The sequence below is a fragment of the Bombina bombina genome, chromosome 10 (assembly GCF_027579735.1).
Source record: "Bombina bombina isolate aBomBom1 chromosome 10, aBomBom1.pri, whole genome shotgun sequence".
Lineage (NCBI taxonomy): Eukaryota > Metazoa > Chordata > Amphibia > Anura > Bombinatoridae > Bombina > Bombina bombina.
In genome coordinates this window covers 180,124,211-180,137,877 of record NC_069508.1, presented here as the reverse complement: position 1 = coordinate 180,137,877, position 13,667 = coordinate 180,124,211, and the positions used below count along the sequence as shown (strand labels likewise).

Below are 13,667 nucleotides of genomic sequence, written 5' to 3'. Positions count from 1 at the left end.
ATATGAGATAATCTTCCTACAACTAGGTTACTTTACAACTTTGATGAAGGGGGTTAAGCACACGGTTAAAGTCTGCTCTACAGCAGCAATGCACTACTGGAATCTAGCTGACACATCTCATGAGCCAGTGAAAAGAGGCATATGTGTAGCCACTAATCACCAGCTAGCTCCCAGTATTACATTTCTGCTCCTAAGCCTACATAAATTTGGTAAATTTGACAACAAAAGTACATATAAATTAAAAAGCCTCTTAAAATTGCTTGCTCTGTCTGAATTGTGAAAGCTTATTTTTTTACTTTCTTGTCTCTTTAAATGCCCCTTTAACCTTTTTTTGGAGGGGAAAACCCCATCAGTGACACTTTTTTGACATTTTTATTAGCTGCTAACTGATTTTTTTTTAGTACAGTATTCTGTTTTTGTGTGTGCCACATTTATATTGTTTCAGGGTATCTTATCCTTTTAATACTTTTGTAACAAGTGGGGGCCATACACTAAAAGGATTTTATTAGTTTGTAAAATAAATAAGCAAAAAAAATAATAATCAGTGAATCTAAACTTTTATTGTTTTTTATTGTTTTACAGTTGAAATTCTAAGGAACCCGCTCTTCAACAAGCTAATATCCCTGTACAGAACCCCTCCAACAGAATCGTCTAAAAGAAAATAAAGAATACTAATTGTGATAATATTAATATTTTATATCTAAAAAATTAGAGACTTTGTTCATATTATATATTTTAATATAAAAATTGAAGCAAAAAAAAAACAAACAAAAAAAACAAACAAAACATTTAAAAGGCTGATAATCTTGTACTGTAAATTTGGGGATGTTCCTGGATACTGCGTCAGAATATCCCCATATGAAAGAAAAAAATAATTATGTAAACCGCAAACCGGACTAAAACAATTTTGCTGCTATTAATTAACCTCTCCGGTGCTGGAGTGTTTGAGAAAAATACAAGGGCGAAGATAATTTCTTTTCACCTGAGGCTTTTTAAAATGCAGTGTGCCTTTGTGTTTAGAAACTGGGATGTGTTATCTGTTATATCCAAGTGAAAGCAACAAGAATGTAGAATTATACAAGTCAGAGACGTTTCCATGCATATAAGTTAAAAGAAAAAAAGTCTTATTGCAGCGAGTGAATCTTTACTGTCACCCATGTTCAGAGAAATCTACTGCAATCTGTAAATTTGCCTTTTTTTGTATGTATGTTATGCACTTGGTTCCAAGTTCTCATAATCAAAATCATTTATATTACACATACGTAATCTAATTGCCCTTTGGACATAGTATTGCATTTCCATAATGAGTTGCATTCAATTGCATCTATGCAAATTACAAATGTTCTTATGGTTACATAGTACATTCTATAATGTTCATCTGTTTAGGAAGCACATTTTTACTCAGTCAGAACTTGTGAATTTGTAAGCTAATTTAAAGCAAAATGTAGGGAAGTTATTTTTTTTACATTTTTTTATATTATAACACTATTGTTTAATTCTTTGTTAGAAGTTATAACAGAAACCTTAAAATCTATGGGTAAATGATTTGAAATTAGTCGGATCGTTTCCTGGATTTGAGCCGATTTCTATAATTTAAGCCACAAGCACTACAGATCTATTACAATATGTCTCATTAACCCCTTTAATGCTATCACTACCATAAAGCCAAACATTGAAGAGGTTAATGTCCTTCACCCTATATTAGCTGTGAAAAAAGTTAACCCTTTTATCCCCTGTCCCTTTAGGACATTTATATAATTGTCCCTTTAAAGGGATACACACAGTATTTGTGTTGTTTTTATTTTATTAATAATATAATTATTATTATTATTATTAGTGTGTTGTATATTTGTGTTTGTTTTGCAATGGCAGCTTCTCTAACGTGTTAAATATAAAATAATTAAGCTCTATTCTGCTGCTGGAGCGTGTGGAGCACAGCTCAGCACACATAAAATTGCTATATAATGCCGCGCAGGCTCCAGCAGCAGATAGAGGGTCTGTGTGTGTTTCTATGTTTGTTTTGTGGATTAAAGCTTGGTACAAAATGTCACTGTACTATATAAATTATTTATATTAAAAGAACAAAGTTTTATTTTTGTAGTTTGTACAGGAAGTAGCCATTCAACTGAAGTTTTATTTTTAAAGAGTAAAATATATATTATATATAAATCTATCTTGGTTGTCCTGTTTTATTTTGCTTTTTTTAAATTAATATTGTGAAACGCGTAATGGTGATGATAGCATGGGGTGACCAGATCTGAGGGGGAAAAAAGAGACACCTTCAACAATGCCACTTAACATGCTAAAAAATAAAAAAATAAATTATTAGACTACATTTTGGTTGTGGCATTTCAAACCAATTATTTTAAATTGAATAATGAATGCAAAAAATAGCTGACACTATTATCTCTGTGTATATATATATATATATATATATATATATATATATATATATATATATAGTATATATATATATATATATATATATATATATATATATATATATATATATATAGTATATATATATATATATATATATATATATATATATATATATATATAGTATATATATATATATATATATATATATATATATATATATATATATATATATATATATATATATATATATATACCAAAATCACATGCAACATTGGTGAAATCATACAGATGACAATATGTACCACAAATAAACAACTGTAATTCCTATCAGTTGTAATTGGTGAATTTTTAAGTTGGTTGGGCAGAAGACTACATCTATGTATGGCTCTCTTTATTTTATATTCTCTACCTCTCACACACCCTATTACATTTGTGATATAGATAGGATATTCATAACAGATACCCCTTCACAATAAAATACATCAGTAGTTATTAACCATTAACTCACAGAGTAATCTCTATGGTGTTTAGCACTTTCTCTGATTTTCAACTCTCTAATGTCCATCTGCCCTCTGATGCTCATTGATGTCTCTGCAGATCAATTCTGTCTCTGCTGCTCAACTCTCTCTTTGCTCACAATCCACTGGCACCCACTCTCAGATGCTACCAAAAAGGTGTGCAGATGTCTCCCGCCTCCTATTACACAAGTCCACCTCCACAGCATGCTGGGAACTGTAGTTCCCTGGCTGCAGAGCTGCTAAGAGCAATAGATGCCAAAGTGTTGTGATGTACATAAAAACAATATCAGCTCAAGTTTTCCATATATATAATAATAAAATGAAGTAAGTAAACAGTCATGATAAAATAATGGAATAGTGCGTTATAAAAACAGGACAATCCCACTAAAAACCATGATGTCTAGTCACACTATGTTGCCTTGCCAAGCCCTAAGTCACACCAGCATGTTAAAGGGACATTCTCATGTACAAATGAGACTCATTTGTTAGAGCATGTACTATGTGTATTACTGTCCGTAACTAGCTATGGGGATCTCCCAATACTTTAGAAAAGATTAAAGGGACACTAAGCCCACATTGTTTTCTTTAAAGGGACACTGAACCCAATTTTTTTCTTTTGTGATTCAGATAGAGCATGCAATTTTAAGCAACGTTCTAATTTACTCCTATTATACAATGTTGTTCATTCTCTTGTTATGTTTATTTAAAAAGCAAGAATGTAAGTTTAGATGCCGGCCCATTTTTGGTGAACAACCTGGGTTGTCCTTGCTGATTGGACAGCACCAATGAACAAGTGCTGTCCATTGGCTGAACCAAAAATTTGCTGGTTCCTTAGCTTAGATGCCTTCTTTTTTAAATAAAGATAGCAAGAGTACGGGGAAAAAATAATTTGATAATAGGAGTAAACTAGAAAGTTGCTTAAAACTGCATGCTCTATCTGAATCATGAAAGACAAAATTTGGGTTTAGTGTCCCTTTAATGATTCAGATAGAGCATGCAATTTTAAGCAACTTTCTAATGTACTCATATTATCAAATTTTCTTCGTTCTCTTGTTATCTTTGTTAAAAAAGCAGGAATGTACAGTTTAGGAGCAGGCCCATTTTTGGTTCAGCACCTGGGTTATGCTTGCTTATTGGTTGGCTGAATTTAGTCACCAATAAGCAAGCACTATTCAGGGTGCTGAACCTAAAATGGGCAGGCTCCTAAGCTTTACATTCCTGCTTTTTAAATAAATAATTGTGATTGACCCTAATGGGGCGAATTTAATAAGCACTTAGTGAATTTGTACAATTGTTCACTGCCGTAAAATTAAACTAAAAAGCTCCAAAGGTCTCTTCATCAAGATATGAGAATTTGTTATTTTCATAAAAAAAAGGAATGATCTGTGATTGAATGTAACAGATCAAACACCTGGCAGTGTTTGGACAGGGGGTCTGCACTGAACAGGGGGCCCTTAGTTTCTCTCTTGGTTTTCCATGATGAACGAAACTAACAATGAGCAACACATAACACACACACTATAACATAATGTAAGTTCTGTTATACAAAAGTTGTATTTTCATGACTTCAACTAACATACGTTTAACCCTTGAAGCCTAACATTTACAAACATGTAATGCACTTCAGGGGACTTTACTATCACTTTAATAGATTTTTTACAGAACCTTATGCTTGTTTACATGCACAAACACGCACACATGCACTGTAATAATGACATACAAAGTCCCTGCAAAATGTGTGTGCAAACTAACATACAATAACTGCACAGTGTGCACACCCAAATAGCCCTTATACAGTTTAACACCCCTACACACAAATAGCCCCTAAACAGTGTAACCCACATAGCCCCTAAACAGTGTAACACCCCTGCACCCACATAGCCCCTAAACAGTATAACACCCATGCACACACATAGCCCCTAAACAATGTAACACCCCTGCACACAAATAGCACCTATAGAGTGTAACACCCCTACACACATAGCCCATATAAAATGTTACATCCTGACACACATAGCCCCTATACAGTGTAACACCTCTACACACATAGCCCCTATACAGTGTAACACCCCTACACACATATCCCCTATACAGTGTAACACCCCTACACACATAGCCCATATACAATGTAACACTCCTACACACATAGCCCCTATACAGTGTGACACACCTACACACATAGCCCCTATACAGTGTAACACCCTACACACATAGCCCCTATACAGTGTAACACCCCTACACACACATAGCCCCTAAACCGTGTAACACAGCACTCCTACACACATAGCCCATATACAGTGCAACACCCCTACACATAGCCCCTATACTGTGTAACAACCCTGCACATACATAGCCCCTATACAGTGTAATACCCCTACACACATAGCCCATATACAGTGTAACACCCCTACACACATAAACAATGTAACAGACCTACACACACATAGCCATATACCATGTAACACCCCTATACACATAGCCCCTATACAGTGTAACACCTCTACACACATAACCCCTATATAGTGTTACACCTCTACACACATAGCCCCTATACAGTGTAACACCTCTACACACATAGCCCCTATACAGTGTAAAACCCCTACACACAAAGCCCATATAGTGTTTAAAACCCCATACACACATAGCCCTATACAGTGTAACACCCCTACACACATAGCGCCTATTCAGTGTACCACCCCTACACACATAGCCCATATACAGTGTAACATCCCTACACACATAGCCCATATAGAGTGTAACACCCCTACACACAAATCATCCCTATACAGTGAAAAAAACACTACACATGTATCCCCTATATACAATGCAACACCCCTAACACATTGCCCCTATTCAGTGTAACACCTCCATACACACATAACCCCTATACAAAGTAACACCCAACACTCACATAGCCCTTATTTATACAGTGTAACACTCCTGCAAACTGATAGCCCATATACAGTGTAACACTCCTACACACATAGCCCATATACAATGTAACACCATACACACATAGCCCCTATAGAGTGTAACACCCCTACACACATAGCCCCTATAGAGTGTTACACCTCTACACACATACGCCTAGATTTAGAGTTCTGCGTTAGCCGTCAAAAGCAGCGTTAAGGGGTCCTAACGCTACTTTTGGCCGCCCGCTGGTATTTAGAGTCAGGCAGGAAAGGGTCTAACGCTCACTTTCAAGCCGCGACTTTTCCATACCGCAGATCCCCTTATGCCAATTGCGTATCCTATCTTTTCAATGGGATCTTCCTAACGCTGGTATTTAGAGTCTTGGCTGAAGTGAGCGGTAGAGCCTCTACCGACAAGACTCCTAACGCCCATGGAAAGGCTGTAGTTAAGAGCTTTATGGGCTAACGCCAGTATATAAAGCTCTTAACTACAGTGCTCTAAAGTACACTACCACCCATAAACTACCTATGTACCCCTAAACCGAGGTCCCCCCACATCGCCACCACTATAATAAATATTTTTAACCCCTAATCTGCCGACCGCACATCGCCGCCACCTACATTATACCTATGAACCCCTAATCTGCTGCCCCTAACATCGCCGACACCTACATAATATTTATTAACCCCTAATCTGCCCCCCCCAACGTCGCCGCCACCTAACTTCAAGTATTAACCCCTAATCTGCCGACCGGACCTCGCCGCTACTATAATAAATGTATTAACCCCTAAAGCTGCTGCCCCCCCCCGCTATCGCTGACACCTGCATTATATGCCGCTCCGGACACCGCCGCCACCTATATTATCCCTATGAACCCCTAATCTGCTGCCCCTAACACCGCCAACCCATATATTATATTTATTAACCCCTAATCTGCCCCCCCAACGTCGACGCTACCTTACCTACACTTATTAACCCCTAATATGCCCACCGGACCTCGCCGCCACTATAATAAATGTATTAACCCCTAAAGCTAAGTCTAACCCTAGCCCTAACACCCCCCTAAGTTAAATATAATTTTAATCTAACAAAATAAATTAACTGTTATTAACTAAAGTCTTCCTATTTAAAACTAAATACTTACCTGTAAAATAAACCCTAATATAGCTACAATATAACAAATAATTATATTGTAGCTATTTTAGGATTTATATTTATTTTACAGGCAACTTTGTATTTATTTTAACTAGGTACAATAGCTATTAAATAGTTATTAACTATTTCATAGCTACCTAGTTAAAATAATTACAAAATTACCTGTAAAATAAATCCTAACCTAAGTTACAATTAAACCTAACACTACACTATCATTAAATTAATTAAATAAATTAACTACCAATAACAACAATTAAATACAATTAAATAAACTAAACTAAATTACAAAAACAAACAAACACTAAATTACAGAAAATAAAAAAAGATTACAAGAATTTTAAACTAATTACACCTAATCTAAGCCCCCTAATAAAATAAAAAACCCAAAATAATAAAAGTCCCTACCCTATTCTACATTACAAAGTAATCAGCTCTTTTACCAGCCCTTAAAAGGGCTTTTTGCGGGGCATGCCCCAAAGTAATCAGCTCTTTTGCCTGTAAAAAAAAATACAACCCACCCCAACATTAAAACCCACCACCCACATACCCCTACTCTAACCCACCCAAACCCCCCCTTAAATAAACCTAACACTACCCCCCTGAAGATCTCCCTACCTTGAGTCGTCTTCACCCAGCTGGGCCGAAGTCTTCATCCGATGGGGCAGAAGAGGACATCCAGACCGGAAGAAGTCTTCATCCTATCCGGGCAGAAGAGGACATCCGGACCGGCAGACATCTTCATCCAAACGGCATCTTCTATCTTCATCCATCCGACGAGGAGCGGCTCCATCTTCAAGACCTCCGGCGTGGAACATCCTTCTTCACCGACGACTACCCGACGAATGAAGGTTCCTTTAAATGACGTCATCCAAGATGGCGTCCCTTGAATTCCGATTGGCTGATAGGATTCTATCAGCCAATCGGAATTAAGGTAGGAAAAATCAGATTGGTTGATTTAATCAGCCAATCAGATTGAAGTTCAATCCAATTGGCTGATTGGATGAGCCAATAGAATGCAAGGTCAATTCTATTGGCTCATCCAATCAGCAAATCGGATTGAACTTGAATCTGATTGGCTGATTGAATCAGCCAATCAGATTTTTCCTACCTTAATTCCGATTGGCTGATAGAATCCTATCAGCCAATCGGAATCCTATCAGCCAATCGGAATTCGAGGGACGCCATCTTCATCCATCATCGGATGGATGAAGATAGAAGATGCAGCTTGGATGAAGATGTCTGCCGGTCCGGATGTCCTCTTCTGCCCGGATAGGATGAAGACTTCTGCCGGTCTGGATGTCCTCTTCTGCCCCATCGGATGAAGACTTCGGCCCGGCAGGGTGAAGAAGACTCAAGGTAGGGAGATCTTCAGGGGGGTAGTGTTAGGTTTATTTAAGGGGGGTTTGGGTGGGTTAGGGTAGGGGTGTGTGGGTGGTGGGTTTTAAGTTGGGGGGGTTGTATTTTTTTTACAGGCAAAAGAGCTGATTACTTTGGGGCATGCCCCGCAAAAAGCCCTTTTAAGGGCTGGTAAAAGAGCTGATTACTTTGTAATGTAGAATAGGGTAGGGACTTTTATTATTTTTAATTTTTTTTAATTTTATTAGGGGGCTTAGATTAGGTGTAATTAGTTTAAAATTCTTGTATTCTTTTTTTATTTTCTGTAATTTAGTGTTTTTTTTTTGTAATTTAGTTTAGTTTATTTAATTGTATTTAATCATTGCTATTGGTAGTTAATTTATTTAATTAATTTAATGATAGTGTAGTGTTAGGTTTAATTGTAACTTAGGTTAGGATTTATTTTACAGGTAATTTTGTAATTATTTTAACTAGGTAGCTATTAAATAGTTAATAACTATTTAATGGCTATTGTACCTAGTTAAAATAAATACAAAGTTGCCTGTAAAATAAATATAAATCCTAAAATAGCTACAATATAATTATTCGTTATATTGTAGCTATATTCGGGTTTATTTTACAGGTAAGTATTTAGTTTTAAATAGGAAGACTTTAGTTAATAAGAGTTAATTTTTTAATTATATTTAATTTAGGGGGTGTTAGGGTTAGACTTAGCTTTAGGGGTTAATACATTTATTATAGTGGCGGCGAGGTCCGGTGGGCATATTAGGGGTTAATAAGTGTAGGTAAGGTAGCGTCGACGTTGGGGGGGCAGATTAGGGGTTAATAAATATAATATATGGGTTGGCGGTGTTAGGGGCAGCAGATTAGGGGTTCATAGGGATAATATAGGTGGCGGCGGTGTCCGGAGCGGCATATAATGCAGGTGTCAGCGATAGCGGGTGCGGCAGATTAGGGGTTAATAAGTGTAAGGTTAGGGGTGTTTAGACTTGGGGTTCATGTTAGGGTGTTAGGTGCAGACTTAGAGAGTGTTTCCCCATAGGAAATAATGGGGCTGCGTTGGGAGCTTAACGCTGCTTTTTTGCAGGTGTTAGGTTTTTTTTCAGCCCAAACTGCCCCATTGTTTCCTATGGGGGAATCGTGCACAAGCACGTTTTGCCAGCTTACCGCTACCGTAAGCAACGCTGGTATTGAGGGTTGAAGTGGCGGTAAATTCGGCTCAACGCACCCTTTTTGGAGCCTAACGCAGCCCTTCAGTCAACTCTCAATACCAGCATTGTTTGGAAGCAGCGGTAGGAAAAAAAGCTGCGTTAGCTACGCGGGTCTTTACCGACAAAACTCTAAATCTAGGCCATAGCCCCTACACAGTATAAAACCCCTACACACATGGCCCCTATACAGTGTAACACCTCTACAAACGTAGCCCCTATACAGTGTTACACCTCTACACACATAGCCCCTACACAGTATAAAACCCCTACACACATAGCCTTTATACAGTGTAACACCTCTACACACATAGCCCCTATACAGTGTTACACTGCTACACACAGAGCCCCTATACAGTGTAAAACCATTACACACATAGCCCCTATACAGTGTAACACCCCATAGACACATAGCCCCTATACAGTGTAACACCCCTACACACATAGCCCCTATACACATAGCCCAGATACAGTGTAACACCACTACATACAGCCCCTTTACAGTGTAACACCCCTACACACAAATCATCCCTATACAGTGAAAAAAACACTACACATGTATCCCCTATACAATGTAACACCCCTAACACATAACCTCTATTCAGTATAACACCTCCATAGACACATAACCCCTATACGAAGTAACACCCTACACTCACATAGCCCTTATTTATACAGTGTAACACCCCTACAAACTGATAGCCCATAAACAGTGTAACACTCCTACAAACTGATAGCCCATATACAGTGTAAAACTCTGAAACACAAAGCCCATATACAGTGTAACACCATACACACATAGCCCCTATACAGTGTAACACTGCTACACACATAGCCCATATACAGTGTAAAACCCCTACACACAAATCCCCTATACAGTGTAACACCCCATACACATAGCCCCTATACAGTGTAGCACACCTACACACATAGCCCAGATACAGTGTAACACCTCTACACACATAGCCACTATACAGTGTAACACAACTACACACATAGCCCCTATACAGTGTAAAACCCCTACACACAAATCATCCCTATACAGTGAAAAAAACACTACACATGTATCCCCTATACAATTTAACACCCCTAACACATAACCCCTATTCAGTGTAACACCTCCATAGACACATAACCCCTATACGAAGTAACACCCTACACTCACATAGCCCTTATTTATACAGTGTAACACCCCTACAAACTGATAGCCCATAAACAGTGTAACACTCCTACAAACTGATAACCCCTATACAGTGTAACACCCCTACACACATAGCCCATATACAGTGTAACACCTCTACACATATAGCCCCTATACAGTGTAACACCCCTACACACATAGCCCCTATACAGTGTAACACCCCTACACACATAGCCCATATACAATGTAACACTCCTACACACATAACCCCTATATAGTGTTACACCTCTACACATATAGCCCCTATACAGTGTAACACCCCTACACACATAGCCCCTATAACGTGTAATACCCCTACACACATAGCCCATATACAATGTAACACTCCTACACACATAGCCCCTATACAGTGTAACACCCCTACACACATAGCCCCTATACCGTGTAACACCCCTACACACATAGTCCATATACAATGTAACACTCCTACACACATAGCCCCTATACAGTGTAACACCCCTACACACATAGCCCCTATACAGTGTAACACCCCTACACACATAGCCCATATACAATGTAACACTCCTACACACATAACCCCTATAGAGTGTAATACCCCTACACACATAGCCCATATACAATGTAACACACCTACACACATAGCCCCTATACAGTTTAACACCCCTACACACATAGCCCATATACAATGTAACACACCTACACACATAGCCCCTATACAGTGTAATACCCCTACACACATAGCCCATATACAATATAACACCCCTACACACATAGCCCCTATACAGTGTAATACCCCTACACACATAGCTCATATACAATGTAACACACCTACACACATAGCCCATATACAATGTAACACACCTACACACATAGCCCATATACAATGTAACACAACTACACACATAGCCCCTATACAGTGTAACACCTCTACACATATAGCCCCTATACAGTGTAACACACCTACACACATAGCCCCTATACAGTGTAACACCTCTACACATATAGCCCCTATACAGTGTAACACACCTACACACATAGCCCCTATACAGTGTAACACCTCTACACATATAGCCCCTATAGAGTGTAACACACCTACACATATAGCCCCTATACAGTGTAACACACCTACACACATAGCCCCTATACAGTGTAACACCTCTACACACATAGCCCCTATACAGTGTAACACCTCTACACACATAGCCCCTATACAGTGTAACACCTCTACACACATAGCCCCTATATAGTGTAACACCTCTACACACATAGCCCCTATACAGTGTAAAACCTCTACACACATAGCCCATATACAATGTAACACCTCTACACACATAGCCCCTATACAGTGTAACACCTCTACACACATAGCCCCTATATAGTGTAACACCTCTACACACATAGCCCATATACAGTGTAACACACCTACACACATAGCCCCTATACAGTGTAACACACCTACACACATAGCCCCTATACAGTGTAACACCTCTACACACATAGCCCATATACAATGTAACACCTCTACACACATAGCCCCTATACAGTGTAACACCTCTACACACATAGCCCCTATATAGTGTAACACCTCTACACACATAGCCCATATACAGTGTAACACCTTACACACATAGCCCCTATACAGTGTAACACCTCTACACACATAGCCCATATACAATGTAACACCTCTACACACATAGCCCATATACAGTGTAACACACCTACACACATAGCCCCTATACAGTGTAACACCTCTACACACATAGCCCATATACAATGTAACACCTCTACACACATAGCCCATATACAGTGTAACACCTTACACACATAGCCCCTATACAGTGTAACACCTCTACACACATAACCCATATACAGTGTAACACCTTACACACATAGCCCCTATACAGTGTAACACCTCTACACACCTAGCCCCTATACAGTGTAACACCTCTACACACCTAGCCCCTATACAGTGTAACACCTCTACACACATAGCCCATATACAGTGTAACACCTCTACACACATAGCCCATATACAATGTAACACCTCTACACACATAGCCCATATACAGTGTAACACCTTACACACATAGCCCCTATACAGTGTAACACCTCTACACACATAGCCCATATACAGTGTAACACCTTACACACATAGCCCCTATACAGTGTAACACCTCTACACACCTAGCCCCTATACAGTGTAACACCTCTACACATATAGCCCCTATACAGTGTAACACCTCTACACATATAGCCCCTATACAGTGTAACACACCTACACACATAGCCCCTATACAGTGTAACACCTCTACACACATAGCCCCTATACAGTGTAACACCTCTACACACATAGCCCCTATACAGTGTAACACCTCTACACACATAGCCCCTATATAGTGTAACACCTCTACACACATAGCCCCTATACAGTGTAACACCTCTACACACATAGCCCTTATACAATGTAACACCTCTACACACATAGCCCCTATACAGTGTAACACCTCTACACACATAGCCCCTATATAGTGTAACACCTCTACACAGATAGCCCATATACAGTGTAACACACCTACACACATAGCCCCTATACAGTGTAACACCTCTACACACATAGCCCATATACAATGTAACACCTCTACACACATAGCCCCTATACAGTGTAACACCTCTACATACATAGCCCCTATATAGTGTAACACCTCTACACAGATAGCCCATATACAGTGTAACACACCTAGTGTCACCTACACACATAGCCCCTATACAGTGTAACACACCTACACACCTAGCCCCTATACAGTGTAACACCTCTACACACATAGCCCATATACAATGTAACACCTCTACACACATAGCCCCTATACAGTGTAACACCTCTACACACATAGCCCATATACAGTGTAACACACCTACACACATAGCCCCTATACAGTGTAACACACCTACACACATAGCCCCTATACAGTGTAA

At 38.9% G+C, this 13,667-nt stretch overlaps 1 protein-coding gene across 1 annotated transcript in view; it reads left to right on the top strand.

Moving 5' to 3' along the window:
* Positions 1 to 2,173, top strand: part of PTCH2 (patched 2) — a 34,157-nt gene extending 31,984 nt beyond the window's left edge. Inside the window, exon 24 of the mRNA XM_053693553.1 lies at positions 583 to 2,173. The gene's annotated coding sequence lies outside the window, so the exon portion shown is untranslated. The remainder of the gene's footprint in view (positions 1 to 582) is intronic.
* The last annotated feature ends 11,494 nt before the right edge of the window (positions 2,174 to 13,667 follow it).